This window comes from Aristolochia californica, unplaced genomic scaffold, assembly GCF_029961685.1.
Source record: "Aristolochia californica isolate CCGP_79_NKW_82.1479 unplaced genomic scaffold, dmAriCali1.0.hap1 SCAF_10, whole genome shotgun sequence".
NCBI lineage: Eukaryota > Viridiplantae > Streptophyta > Magnoliopsida > Piperales > Aristolochiaceae > Aristolochia > Aristolochia californica.
In genome coordinates this window covers 24788322-24803080 of record NW_027181771.1, presented here as the reverse complement: position 1 = coordinate 24803080, position 14759 = coordinate 24788322, and the positions used below count along the sequence as shown (strand labels likewise).

Here is a 14759-nt window from a genome sequence, read left to right as displayed (position 1 = left end):
AATCTTATAAAAAAGAAAAAAAACATGAGATGATGAGCAGATATGAAAGAGTCATGTATGACCAACCAAGAGAAAATGTTATAACTTTGCTAATGAAAAAGTCATATATGTCAGTGCTTTGTCATAGAAGAAGTTGATCATCAAATAGATGGAGAGTGACAATGGGTATAACCAAGAGAGATTGCCAAGTAGTTTATGAATAGGATTGTTGAAAATCAATAAACATGGGGATTAGGCGATTCTTGAAGATGTAGGCAATATACTACTATCTCACTTTGAAGCAAAGTAGTCACTACAAAAAAAAATCATAATTTGTTGTACTTTTTGTGATCTCTGGTTTGATTTGACAACGAGGGGGTAAGGGACATTATACGTGCATAGAGAATCCATATTTTTGGGGTGAAAAAGGTTGGTCGGTTAGGCATTTGGGTGGTCGACCAGGAATACGGCGTGTACTCTTCCGTGGCGACTTCCGTGGCGACTTGTGAGTGGGAGTGGAATCCGGAAACTGGAAAACAACTGGCACTCACTCTCCTACTTCAACGCTCCTATCACAGTTTCCCAAAATTTCTTCTCGATTTCGCATAGTTGCCACGGTGATATCTAAACTCGAGATGAAGTTCATTGGCGACGAAAGGGCTCGCTGCAAGGTTTTCAAGAACCGAGTTTGAAGAAGAAGCGCCATCGATTGTCTCTGCTCTGCGGCATTGACGTCTTCTTCTTGTGTTCTCCTCCCGAAAGCAAGAAAAAATTCTCTCCTCATTCCTGGCCTCCAAATAAGCCTGAAGTTCTTCGTATCCTCACAAAGTACAGTAATCGAAGCAATGAAGAAATACGTAAGCATCCAACCACTTTAAGCGCCAACTCGTCGAAAGAATCTCTGCGGAATTTGTCTTACAAAATTTCTGGCAAATGGGAAGAAGCGAAACAGAGATTGGAATTTCCCAAGGGAATGGGACTGGTGTGCGAAGGAGCATTAGACAGAAAAATTGAGACGCAAACCACAGTTGATCACTCGCATAATCTGTGGCTCGTCTGTGAGATGGAATCTCAGGGAAGCAACAACGTATATCTTCCAATTTCTTACATGAATCCGTTTCAGCAGTCTCAGACGGGGCTTGGTCTTCCTTCCGATCAATTGTTTTGGGGTAAGACTCAGAGCTCCTCCAGCACAGATCTTGGATTCAAATTTTATCGAACAGTAACATGAATGGGTTCGGGTTCAATGGGAGAGCAGGGTTTATCCCCAAATTTCGCACACATAGGACAGGTTTTACAAAAATTTTGTGAAGTAAAGGTTTTATAGAAGAATTCTAAGTTCTGTAAGTAAAGCATATTGGTTCATAATGTATTTTTTACTCTTCGAGTATTTTGTTTGTTCCGATTTGCTTCTCATTGTTTTCTCTAGAAAAGGTGATTTCTGTTGTGACTTTCTTGGAAATCTTCTTTCACGTAGCTTGCTAATCAGATGGAACCCGACACTGCCCTTTCCTCCAAAAACCCGAGACCCCCTCCTAAGCGTTTGTTTCTTCAGAAATCAAGTCCCTCATTCAATTCTTAACAATCCTTCCCTCAACATTGTAGTTTCCCTGCTCCCCTCAAATTATAACTTCGAAATTCATAAATCAATATGGCGAATTGGATCTTCCGGCGCCAAAAGTGTCGCCCTTCGATTCCCCGAAGGTCTCCTCATGTACTCACTTGATCTTTCCGACATTTTTGAAACCTTTGCTTCTGGGTGATGTCACATATGAGGCATGCTGCTGTGTGGATGATTTTTCTGGATCTTTTGATCCATTACGGGCATAGCTGTGTAGTCCCAATAGATTACACCAAAATCCCTGATTTATATGTTTTCTGTGAAATAAAAATAGATGTAGACCATATCATTAACACAATTAAAGTGTTTTTTTGTGACAAAAAGATTGCAGTGGCAGGGACCATCTAATTCTCAGCAGTTGTGAGAGCAGTTAAATCTGCTTTCGTTGACTCTGGTATTGATATCATTGTTCCACAGTCTAAACCTACAATTAGGGCATTTCGATATGATCCATATCTCAAAGTTTTCTTATTGGAAGAATATGATCTCAATGGGATGAAATAAGCTAAGGGGAAGTACATCTCCTACAATTCTTATTAGTGTTGTAGTTGATGTTGTTGTATTTGTTGCAGATGGTAGATTCCATCTAGAGGCATTTATGATAGCAAACCCCTATATTAGGGTATTTCGATATGATCCATATCTCAAAGTTTTCTTCTTGGAGGAATATGATCTCAATGGGATGAAACAAGCTCAGAAAAAAAAAATATTGAATGCAAGGAAAGTTAACTCCTGGGGTATTGTGCATGGGACGCTCGGGCGATAGTCCATATATACCTCATGCTTCCAAACCCTGTTGGGCAACTTGTTCCCTATATTGACCTGCTCAACCAAGAGATCAAGCATTTTGTTGTCTTTTTTGAAGATCCACATGTCATAATATCTAGCAATTTGTGGTCTTCTTACAACCATTTATAATCTAAATCTGAGATGGTCCTCATCAAACCACAAAAAATAAAATACTATGTGGTGGATATTTATAACACCTGAATCGCCTCTCCACATGGTAAAGTCATTCTATAGCACTTCAAAAAATTTTAACAATATTCTAAAACATTTCAAAATTAACCAAACTATTTCCATTGTAGATACACTAAACACAGTAAAAACAAACATATCAAGTCCAAATTCACCGAACATCCCCGGTAGAGCCCCATATGATTTTGCAGTCACTACAAACTGTACTTCGTTAGTGATGGGAGTCGGGTTTCGTCGGCGAATGGATGCCTGTGTAGGTGACTCAGCATTGTTTAAACTGGACTCAACACCCCAAGCCCTAAACCCTATTAACCCTAAACCCTAATTCTTGAACCAGAACCTAAACCCTAAACCCTAACCTTAAAACCCCTAAAAGCCCTAAAACCGAAAAACTGAAAAATTGAGAACCCTAAAAAAATAAAAAATAAAATCTAAACCCTAAAATACAAAAACCCTAAACCTAAACCCTAAAATACCAAGCACCAAACCCTAAATACACTAAGCCCTAACCCTAATCCCGAAATTAAACCATATGAAGACAAAATTGAATCATAAACCCCAACCCTAAATCCCACAATTAAGAAACAATTAATACACATTATGCACAAAAATTAAAATTAAATCAAATATAACACTAAAATAATAAAAAAAGTCAGGGTTTAGGCATACCTTCTTAAATTTGGGGAAAATCGTAGTCGAAGGGTGAAATCGAAGTCAAATCGAAGTAGAATTAAAGAAATTGACGCCAAAATGTCAAAAATCAAAGAAAATCGAAATTGAAATGGGGGAAATCAAACGAAATCAGGAGGTATTTTGGGCGAAGAGAGAATAGTTATAGGAACAAGGGAGTGGGAGGCCGAGAAGACATTCACAACGAGAGGGAGAAGGGAGAGGGTGACAGAGAACGAAAGGAGGAAAAAAATTTCGGAGGAAGAAGAGACGAGAGAAGAATTAGACCGAGAGAGGGAATAGTGTAGAAGAGAGATTGAAAAGAAAAAATTTGACGAGGGTTTGAGGTATCCGCCCGCTTCATCTAGATGATTCTCAATATACTACAGAATTCGGATTCCTAAAATAAAACAGTAGAGATGATTTTTGGGTTCTTCTAATTCATCAACATGAATCATGCGCTGGTGCTCCACTAACGATGTCAGGAGATGAACCAAGTAATGCGGCTGAAGCTCATCTCCTGCGTGAGTTGACTAACCCCACTTATTAGAACTGAAGTCAATTACTTTGTGTATTGTTTTCCTAGAGTGAGCACAAAGGTGATCTGAAATCTGTCAGCATTAGCATCATTAACTAAAATTGAAACTGAGTTGATGGGTTAGTTCATTGGAGAAAGAGAATAGAAACTGATTCTTATTACATTAACTGAAATTGCAAAAGTGTTTTAGCTTTCCTATCTTACTCTAAATTTTTTCTTTCTACCACATTTATCTAAACGCCAAATTTTATTGATCGCAGTCGTTTGTGTTACCCTCTCCATCCTACCAATCCCTTTCCTGGCTTCCTACTTCCCTCGTGTTTTGTCGGTCTTTTCCACATTCTTTCCATAAAATAAAATAAAAAATTCAAATCTTAAGAAAAAATCAAGATATAAAAAATTAAAAAGGAGCGCTATGTCATTGGATTAAAGAAATAAAACATTCTCCGACCGTGTCAAAACTTCACCGCACTACATTAATAATGGAAAAAAAAACAAAATCGTAGTTTTTTCCCTCTTCACTTCTACCCGAACATTTCGAACCGTTAAAAAAGAAAACAAACTATATATACAAATACGTTTTGCTGCCCCTACCAATGAGAGCACGGAACACCGGTGCACACAACACCGGTCTCTACTCTGTTCCCTCGTGCCGCTCTCGGCTGCTAACAACCAGGCGTCTCGTCCGTCTGGGACTCTACTCACATCCCCGCACGCCGTCTCCTTCCTCAAGTGCCATTGTCGCCGGTGTGGGTCCGACGAGCGCAGCACATCGGTGTACACAGGCTTCCATTACAACATCTCTCTCTCTCTCGGTGCTCTGTGACTGCTCCTCTCGGCTGCACTTTGACGCATTGTCTAGTGTTCATTGCCACCCACCGAAGCAACGTCTCTCGAACAAGAATCAGTTATGCGCACCGATGGTCTCCATGTAACTGGAAGTGAGGAACAAGACCAACCGGGAGTCAGGAAGAAAATGCGCACAAAACATCGATGGTTCGAAGCCAGAGCACACAACGAGCCCCCTCGTTCGACTCCCATCGTTGATGATCCCCTCTGCAGACCCGAACGACGGCTGATGGCTGGTTGTAATCCTTTTCTTCCCACGGGCGCATCTGTTCCCACTAACATGATGTCACCTCCTGTACTCTTAGCAACCTACTCTGGCACACCAGTGCAGTCATCCTGTCTAGTCGGGGACGCTATTCGGAAGCATCACTACCTCTCTTGGATGCTGTCTTGTTGGGGAGCACCAGCGTGATTGAGATCCTCTAGGCACACAACGTATTGACAGTCGCACGTGCCACCACTGGCAATCGAAGAAACGCGGGGCTCATAAGGCCTCATCGTAAGTCAACATCCTCCTCTACTAAAAAATGACACATAATTTTTATTTTTATTTACGGCATAATAAAAATATAGACAACATTTTACAAAAAAAATAATGGAATTGTAATCAAGACGAGAGATTCCAAATGTAAATCAGAAATTCTAAGGCAATATAATATTCATAAAAAGAAATTTGAAACCCAAGATGCATACCTTTAGTCATGGTGGACAAAATTCCAGGAATTTTGGAGAGTAACCTGTTGATGGAGAAAACTCAGGCTTATTTCTAGACCAAATCCCATTTAACGTATAATCCAAACTCAGGCCCACTATCCTTACATCTATGGGAAACTACCTAGTAATGGGTTTGTTGGAAGATGGGCTCAAGCCCACGAGCTCAAGACAAGAAGCCCACACGTCAAAGGAGTGGCATATATGTAAAATATGGTACTTTCCATAAATATGGCATAGAAGTGTATATATGTGTTCCTTTTATGTATTTTGTTTTATCAAGTTGTAGCCCTAAGGGCATTGTAAAACTATAAATAAAGGCATTGGCTAAGAGGGAGAGCATTGAAGCACTCTCTTCTCTTTCCACAAATCTGTCTAGCCCTCATTTTTGTTTTTGACGCAACCCTCTTCTCCCTTAATCCGAACTCTCTCCTTCGTCATTAATCTTGTTCTCTTCTCCTTCTCTCTTCTTCTTCTTCTTCTTTCTTGTTGATCTAAAGTTCCTTTCATGAGATCCTAAATTCTACATGGTATCAGAACAAGGAGTTTAGGATCTCTCTTCATGGAGTTATTATGAAATTTGTTCAAGAAGTTGTAAAAGGAGTTCAGTCATGAAGAGATAAGTTCATGCTCTTCTTATTTACGTTTTTTTTTTGTTTCCTTTTCTTATTTACATACTCCTTTTTACTGTTTTTCTTTACTTCTTGAATTTGAGTCACATCAAGTCAAGATAAATCTTTATATGTTGTAAAGATTTATTTCTATAAATAAATTGATGTTATAATTTTGAGTCCTTGTAAATCAATTACAAGAATGATCAAGATCATTTGCTGTTTGCATCTTATTAAGATTGATAGGTGAAATTCAATTACCTTTATGTAATTTGGATCCATATTATTTGAGGTAGAATTCCAGCACATATTGTTGTATCTTCTCCTACTTAAGGTTGCTAATGGGTTTGTGTTATGTTGTTGGATGCCCATTATATGTTTGATGAAATTCCAGCGTCATTTACCCTTTGTAGTTCCCTTTTTTTTAACTTCAACAATTGAATTTTTTTTTTACGTTGAAGTCCCCCATGAGCTGGCCAAAACTCAGCTTCTAAGTTCTTCTGCTCTTCCATCCTTCGATAATATTAGTGCTACATTACATCAGATACCGGATCCATCCCCTCCTTCTCCTATTGATGCTCTATCGGCGATGCTCTCTGGCAATCGGGGAACATCTTCCTCATCCCGAGGACGGGGCAGAAATATGAGAGGGGGTTGAACTATGAGAGGGGCTGAAAATAGAGGTGGTAGAACGGGTCAGAATTCTTTCTGTACTGAGCCTCAACTTTGCACTTATTGTGGCTGTCAAAACCACCTAGTGGCTTCATGCTGGAAACTTCATGGCAAGCCAAATTGGGCCACAACTAACCCAGTCTCGGTTAACGTTGAGAAAAATAAAGATAAGGCTGAATCATCATCCGAAAATGTGACTCTTATGGCTGAGGACTATGCTACATTTCAGAAAATGAAGTCCTTCATGGAATCATCTACTGCTGCCACTACTATTGCCTCAAGTATGCTTTCTTCCTCTTCTTCCTCTTCCTCTTGGATCATCGACTCCGGGGCCTCCGAACATCTATTAGGTAACAAACACTTGTTGCAGTCCTTATCTCTTTGTTATCCTCATAAATTCGTTACTATTGCTGATGGTACCCAAACCAAGGTCCTTGGCAAAGGTTCCTCCTCTCTTACTTCATCTATTCCCCTTCAAGATTTTTTGTTTTTTCCTCAATTTCCTTTAAATTTTCTCCCGGTTAGTCAATTGACCAAACAATTAAATTGCTCTATCACCTTTTCTCACCATCTTCTTGTGTCTTTCAGGATCTGACTACGAAGCGGGTGACTGGTGGCGGCCATGAAAGGGGGGGGGGGGGGGGGTTGTACTACTTCACTCTTCCACCATTAGTTGCATTATCGTCCACTACATCTGAGGCCCAACTTTGGCACAATCGACTTGGTCATCCATCTACCCCTTCACTTCGTTCTTTGGTTCCATCTTCAAAAGGACTTTCTAATTTCAGTTGTGAGGTTTGTCAATTAAGTAAACATGTCAGGAGTATATATTCTCCTTGTCTTACAACTACAAGTACTGCTCCGTTTGAGCTAATACATTCTAATGTATGGGGCCCTTTATGTGTCTCAAATATTACCCAAGTTAAATATTTTGTCATTTTTGTTGATGATTTTACTCGAGTGACTTGGTTATATCTATTTAAAGAGTGTTCCGAAATTCTTCCTTTGTTTAAAAATTTTCATGCTATGGTCTTAACACAATTTGGGAAGAAATTTCAAAGCCTTAGATCTGATAATGCTAAGGAATACATGTCTCACGACTTCAAATCATTTTGTGAGAGTAATGGGCTTATTCATCAAACATCATGTGCCTATACTCCTCAAAAAAATGGTGTTGCTAAAAGGAAGAATCGTTATCTTCTTGAAGTTTCTAGGGGCCTCCTCTACTCCATGAAGGTACCCTATTTCTATTGGCCTCATGCTATACTTACAATATGCTTTCTCATTAATAGGTTACCTTCATCAGTCTTTCATCATAAAACTTCTTACTCTGTGTTATTTAACAGTGAAGATCCTTTTTCTCTTCCTTTGAAAGTGTTTGGATGTACGTGTTTTGTTCATGTTGCATCCCCACATAAAAATAAACTGGATCCTCGGTCTATGAGGTGCATTTTTTTGGGGTACTTTCGCACCCAGAAAGGTTATGTTTGTTACAATCCTACCCTTAGGAGGATGTTTATCTCTAGGGATGTGACTTTCTTTGAGGACACCCCCTTCTACTCCTCCCATGATGCTCCTCCAGGATGGACTTGTCCTTCTACTACTCTTTGTCTGCTTATGCCGTTCAATCTTGAAGTGGATCCATCCCCTGATGCACCTACCGTACCTTCACCTATGGAGTTGTCGGATCCACCCGAGGTAAGTCCTTCTCCTCCTATGTATGGGCCTGAATTCGATACTCGGCCTATTTCTTTAAGAAAAGAACATCGCTCCTGTACTACTTCGCATCCTATCTCAAATTTTATGTCTCACCATCGCTTGTCTTCCGAGTGTTTTCAGTTTCTTGCGTCCCTTTCTTCTATTTCCGTTCCACAATCGTATCAGGAGGCCCTGGGACATCTAGGATGGAAGGCAGCTATGGATGAAGAAATGCACACCTTATATGAAAACCAAACCTGGTACTTTACATCACTCCCAAAAGGTAAAAGACTGGTTGGTTGTTGATGGGTTTTTTTGGTGAAACATAATCCGGATGAATCGGTTGCTTGTCTTAAAGCTCAACTGGTTGCTAAGGGCTATACACAATACTGTGGGATAGATTATGAGGAGACCTTCTCTCCTGTTGCAAAATTGAATTCGGTACGCATCATCTTATCTATTGCTGCTAACTCCTCATGGCCCGTCTATCAGTTGCATGTTAAAATGTTTTTTTAAATTGTGCTATCAATGAGGAAATTTATATGGTTCAACCACCTGGTTATGTGGTTGAGGAGGAGTCAGTATGCCGATTAAAAAAGTCTTTATATGGGCTTAAGCAGTCCCCTCGGGCTTGGTTTGATAAATTTAGTCAAACACTCCTTCGGTTTGGTTTTCATCGGTGCTCAGTTGATCATTCTGTATATTATAAAGATACGGTCAAAGGAAAAATATTATTGGCCGTATACATGGATGATATTATCTTAACTGATGACGATGCTTTGAGCATACAAGAGTTGAAGCAGATGATATGTCAGGAATTCAAAACTAAAGAACTTGGTAAGCTTAAATATTTTTTGGGTATAGAAGTTCTTCAATCCAAACATGGGATAATATTGTCTCAAAGGAAATATGTCTTGGATCTCCTTGAAGAAACAGGAATGAAGGGTTGTAGACCAGTTGACACACCTATGGATACAAATGTAAAATTATGTGCCACAAATGAAGAAGATATTGATATTGGCAAATATCAAAGACTCAAGGGAAAACTGATTTATCTCACGGTAACTAGGCTAGACATATCATATGTTGTAAGTGTGGTGAGTCAATTCATGCACAAACCACAAATTACCCATTGGCAGGCTTTAGAGAGAATATTGTGTTATCTAAAAGGAGCACCAGGAAGAGGATTGTTGTATAAAAAACATGGGCACTTCAACATAGAAGGCTTCTCAGATGCAGATTGGGCTGGATCTCCTGATGATAGAAAATCAACATTAGGATATTGTACTCTGGTTGGGGGAAACTTGGTTACATGAAAAAGTAAGAAGCAAAATGTGGTTGCAAGATCTAGCGCCGAAGTAGAATACAAAGCTATGACCCATACTGTTAGTGAACTTTTATGGGTTAGGATTCTTCTTACCGAGCTAGATTTTTATAAAAAAGGGTCCTTGAATCTGCATTGTGATAATCAAGCAGCCATTCATATCACTTCAAATCCAGTTTTTCATGAAATAACTAAACATATTAAGGTGGATTGTCATTTTATACGGGAGAAGTTTCAAGCAAGAATAATCTCTCTCAAACATGTGTCATCTCAAGAGCAAGTAGCTAATATTCTCACTAAACCCATTACATCTAAAATCCTATCATTTATATGTGGCAATCTGGGTATTTATGATGTCTTTTCTCCTTCAGCTTGAGGAAGAGTGTTGGAAGATGGGCTCAAGCCCACGAGCTCAAGACAAGAAGCCCACACGTCAAAGGAGTGGCATATGTGTAAAATATGGTACTTTCCATAAAGATGGCATAGAAGTGTAAATATGTGTTCCTTTTATGTCTTTTGTTTTATCAAGTTGTAGCCCTAAGGGCATTGTAAAACTACAAATAAAAACATTGGCTAAGAGGTAGGGCATTGAAGCACTCTCATCTCTTTCCACAATTCGTCCAGCCCTCATTTTTGTTTTTGACGCAACCCTCTTCTCCCTTAACCCAAACTCTCTCTTTCCTCGTTCTTCTTCTTCTCTTCTCCTTCTCTCTTCTTCTTCTTCTTCTTCTTCTTTCTTGTTGATCTTAAGTTCCGTTCATGATATCCTAAATTTTATAAGGTTAAACCTAAAAAAGGGAAAAAACTATCAAAGGGGTCATGGGCCATTCTGAAAGGAGGGAGTGGTGGAAGAGTCATGAGATGCTTGGTAATGGGATTATAGAGATAGTAACTGAGTTTGAGATTAGTATGGATTTTCTTGCACTAGAAGATGACCCCATTGCATGAATCCATATTCTTGATGTTGTGATGTGAAGGGAAGACGAGGGACTCATGGAGCGTGAGTGCCCCTTTGTCGTCAAAGCGACAAAACATACATTCACGTATGAAGCCATAGTCGTTGTATTTGAGATAGACAAAATCGAAGTCAATTGATTTGGCAGTGAAAGAAACTAACTTTTTTGATCATATTTTGTCGTTTCTTTAAAATAGCCTCACACTTGAGTTCTCATTTCTTGGGCAGATGTGAAAGAATTTCAAGTGAGGTGTCTTTGTTGAGGACTGTGGAGCCTAGTCCTCTGCACACGACTCTGTTGCTGAAACAGAGACGGTTTGCGAATAGAGTCCCTTGTTAGGAAGACTTTGTCTCTATTGCCGAAACAGGGACGTTGCGTGTAGAGAGTCTTGCATTTTATTGTTTGTTCACTATTTAGAATAATCATAATTTGTTGCATTTTTTTGTGATCTCTCGTTTGCTTAGACAAAGAGGGGGCGAGGGCACATAGAATACATTTTGAAAAGATTTTTGGCGGGCAAAAGGTAGGTTTGTTAGGCACTTTGGGCGGTCGACTGGGAATGGCAGGTCACCTCACTGTTGGCAAACCATGTGTGCTCTTTCTTGAATTGCGTGGCGACTTACGAGTGGGGGTGGAAGCCAAAAAATGGCAAAAAAGTATAGAAAAGGCAAGATTTAACCGACACTCTGTTGGATCGACAACGTTGCCATCATCGCAGTCGGTGCTGTTGTACGACGCCACTACCGTCGCCGTTGCCGATGCTGTAGGGTGGGACTTCGACTCTGTTTCTGAAACAGAAATAGAGTGCAAAATAGAGTCTCTCGGCAGAAAGAGAGACTCGAGAAGAACGACGACGTTGTCTTCGCTGTTGCCAGAGTTTCTGTTCGTTGCCATTGTCGTCGTCGTTACACATGCTACTATTCGACGCTTTTGTGGGAAGAACAAATTCTGGGACTTACCGGAACAGAGAGGTTTACGGCACTCCTTCAGGATCTCGTATCGGTACCTGTGTGTCCACCAGCAAGATGAAGCATGGAGAAGTTTCGATCTCATCGAAACTCGTTGAGACGAAATAGAGAGAAGACTCTCTTGGGTTGTATTTCTGGTGTGAGAAACAGACTGTATTGTGATTCTTCAACTGATCAATAAAATTCTTTATAGCTCCAGTGGACGTAGGCAATTTTTTGAACCACGTAAAATATTGTATCGTGCATGATTACTTGTTGCTTGTCTTGTTGTCATCGACGATTTTTCCTTAACAATTGGTATCAAAGCCGAAAGATTATAAGAAGATTGTGTACAAGGACAAGTCCAGTACAGTTGCTGAAGCAGCTCCTATGGAGTGCGACTTTATTAGACTGGATGACCTACCAGAGGCCACAGTGCAGTGCAGAGATACGAGTGACAGGGAGAGTGGGTCCAGTGCACCACCTCCTATTATTCCGCAGTCAGATCTAGAGACGTCCACTTCTACAACTGCAGTTCGCATGTCAGTAAGGACTATTCATCCTCCACAATGTTTCTCACCTACTTTGATTTATATTTTGTTGACAGATGGTAGAGAACCACAAAGTTATGAAGAAACCTCTCAAGATGACTGTTTTAGCAAGTGGAAGCTAGCCATGAAGGATGAGATGGATACCCTATTAGGGAATCAGACATGGGAGTTGATAAAACTTCCACAAGGGAAGAACCCTATTAATATGTTGACAAAGGGTGTTACTCTTGAGAAACTGAAATTGTGCGCAACTTTAGTTGGTCTTCTAGTATGAAGACAAGGGTAGTGAGCTGCAGAGATGGAGGATCTAGTGTTTGAGGAAGAGGGCGATGCAATTGGTGTACCAGTCTCCAAGTGGGAGAATTGTTGAGGACTGTGGAGCTTGGTCCACTGCACACGATTCTGTTGCCGAAACAGAGACGGTGTGCGAACAAAGTCCCTCGGCATGAAGACTTCGTCTATGTTGCCGAAACAGAGACGTTGCGCGTAGAGAGTCTCTCAGGAGGAAACTGTGACTCTATTTGTGAAATAAAAACCCTTAGGTTTCTGAACAGGGTCAGGGTGAAAAACAGATAGCGATAGAGGATCTCTCGAAAAAATAGTAGGGATTTTTTGAGAGACCTTCAGGCGATGTCGTGGTTAGGAGAAAGAGTGCTCAGAGGCTCGACGCCGTTGCCGAAGGTACAGTACGACGTCGCTGCCGTAGCCGTTGCCGGTGCTGTACGGCGGAACTTCGACTCTATTTCTGAAACAGAAACAGAGTACGAAATAGAGTCTCTCGGCTGAAAGAGATACTCAAGAAGAACGACGATGTTGTCATCGCTGTTGTTGGAGTTACTGTTCGTTGTCGTTGCCGTTGCCGTCACCATTACTGGTGCTGCTGTTTGACACTACTGTCGGAATAACAAAGTCTAGGACTTATTGAAACAATGAGGTTTACAGAACTCCCTCGGGATTTCATATCAGTGCCTGTGTGTGCACTAGGAAGATGAAGCGGGGAGAAGTTTTGGTGTCGCCGAAAGTTGTTGAGACGAAATAGAGAGAAGACTCTCGCGGGTTGTATTTCTTGTGTGAGAAACAGACTGTATTGTGATTCTTCAATTTTTCTATAAAATCTTCTACATCTCCCATGGCTGTAGGCAATTTGCAGAACCACATAAAATATTGTGTCGTGCATGATTACTTGTTACTTGTCTTGTTGTCATCGACGATTTTTTCCTAACAGTCTTCGGGCAAGCTGACCTCCATTAAAACAATATAATAGTAGGTCGATCCCCAAGATGCAAGAATAGAGCAAGATCTGACAACAAAGATGGAAAACGTGGACTAAAGGAAGATGGTATGATCCGGCAATGCTACAAGGCAAAAGAGAGCAAGTTCTATCTCAGTTATATATAAATCGAAGAGGCTACCTTTTCTAGTCTGATTAGGAATCCTTGTTTCCCTAGAGTTTTCATTTACGTAATACTTTCTAAACATGGATATCTACTTTCCTTGATATTTCACTGACTGGAGATTTCACAGTTGATAGTTTTTAAGTCATGATGTAGGACTAGCTCCAGTATTTTGAATTTTTGTCATCTATAGATGCACCTTGTTGTGCTATGTAGAAAAAGTAAAAGGATCGATTGAAAAAAGTTTAGAATTATGCAATTGAACCATAATTCTCAATAACTAAAATTATATTTTAATCTACAACATTCAAAAGAAGAAATTCATTAAATATTTGTTTGAATTGTTGTAGCTTTAAATTTTTTATGTAATTATTAGATAGATTAATTAAATATTACTTTATAGGTGGGTACCATTGCACAAAAGTAAAATTTTCTCACAAAAATTATAGAAAATGAATTGATCAAAATTTGAAATTTTAGTGGTTTTAAGAAATTCTCACTCAATATGCCCTACATGAAGGTTGTTGTTGTCCAATCTAATTACACCCAATTAGCAACTCATGTAGTAAGAAGGATTTTGTCGAAAATTATTATTATTTTTATTATATTTAAGGAATTGTACTCGAATATTGGATTTAAAATTTTTATTTACCTGAATAATGACTTTTTAAACTTTTTCCCAAATTATCTGATTTCAACCTTTGGAATCCTCATACGATCTGTCAACTTTCCACGTAGTAAAGCTTGTCCATATAGCACCATGCCAGCCCATCCTTTAAAACCTAAAATTCCTACTTTCCCCATTCTCTTTGCTCTTTCCTCTTTCCTTAATGGACATGCTGATGTGGCGCCATTTGAACAAGCTCTGTTGACATAGGCAAATATAAAAAAACTAAAGAAGAAAAGATTACAGGAAAAAAAAAAATTAAAATACAAAAGGGAAAATAAGGATTATAAAAAAAGTAAATAATGAAATAATAATAAAAAATGCACATAGAAAAAAATAATAATGATAGGAAAATAATTAGTCATTAAAATAAAAAATAACTAATAAAACTAAAAAAATTATTTGAATCAATTAATAATGAAATAATTATTTAATTATATAAATAGAAAAGGTTATATTAATTAGTTAATTAAGTAAGTCCTACATCTTTGATTAAGTAGTTGATTAGTGATATAATTAATTATATCAATTGGCTAGTTAATTACCACAAATCATCATGTAATTGATTATTTTCTTACCAAATCAGTAATTATT

The 14759-nt window shown here is 39.1% G+C and overlaps 1 pseudogene; it reads left to right on the top strand.

Annotated features, from left to right (window-relative positions):
* The first annotated feature begins 1468 nt into the window (after positions 1-1468).
* On the top strand, positions 1469-2366 carry LOC137943249 (uncharacterized; annotated as a pseudogene).
* The last annotated feature ends 12393 nt before the right edge of the window (positions 2367-14759 follow it).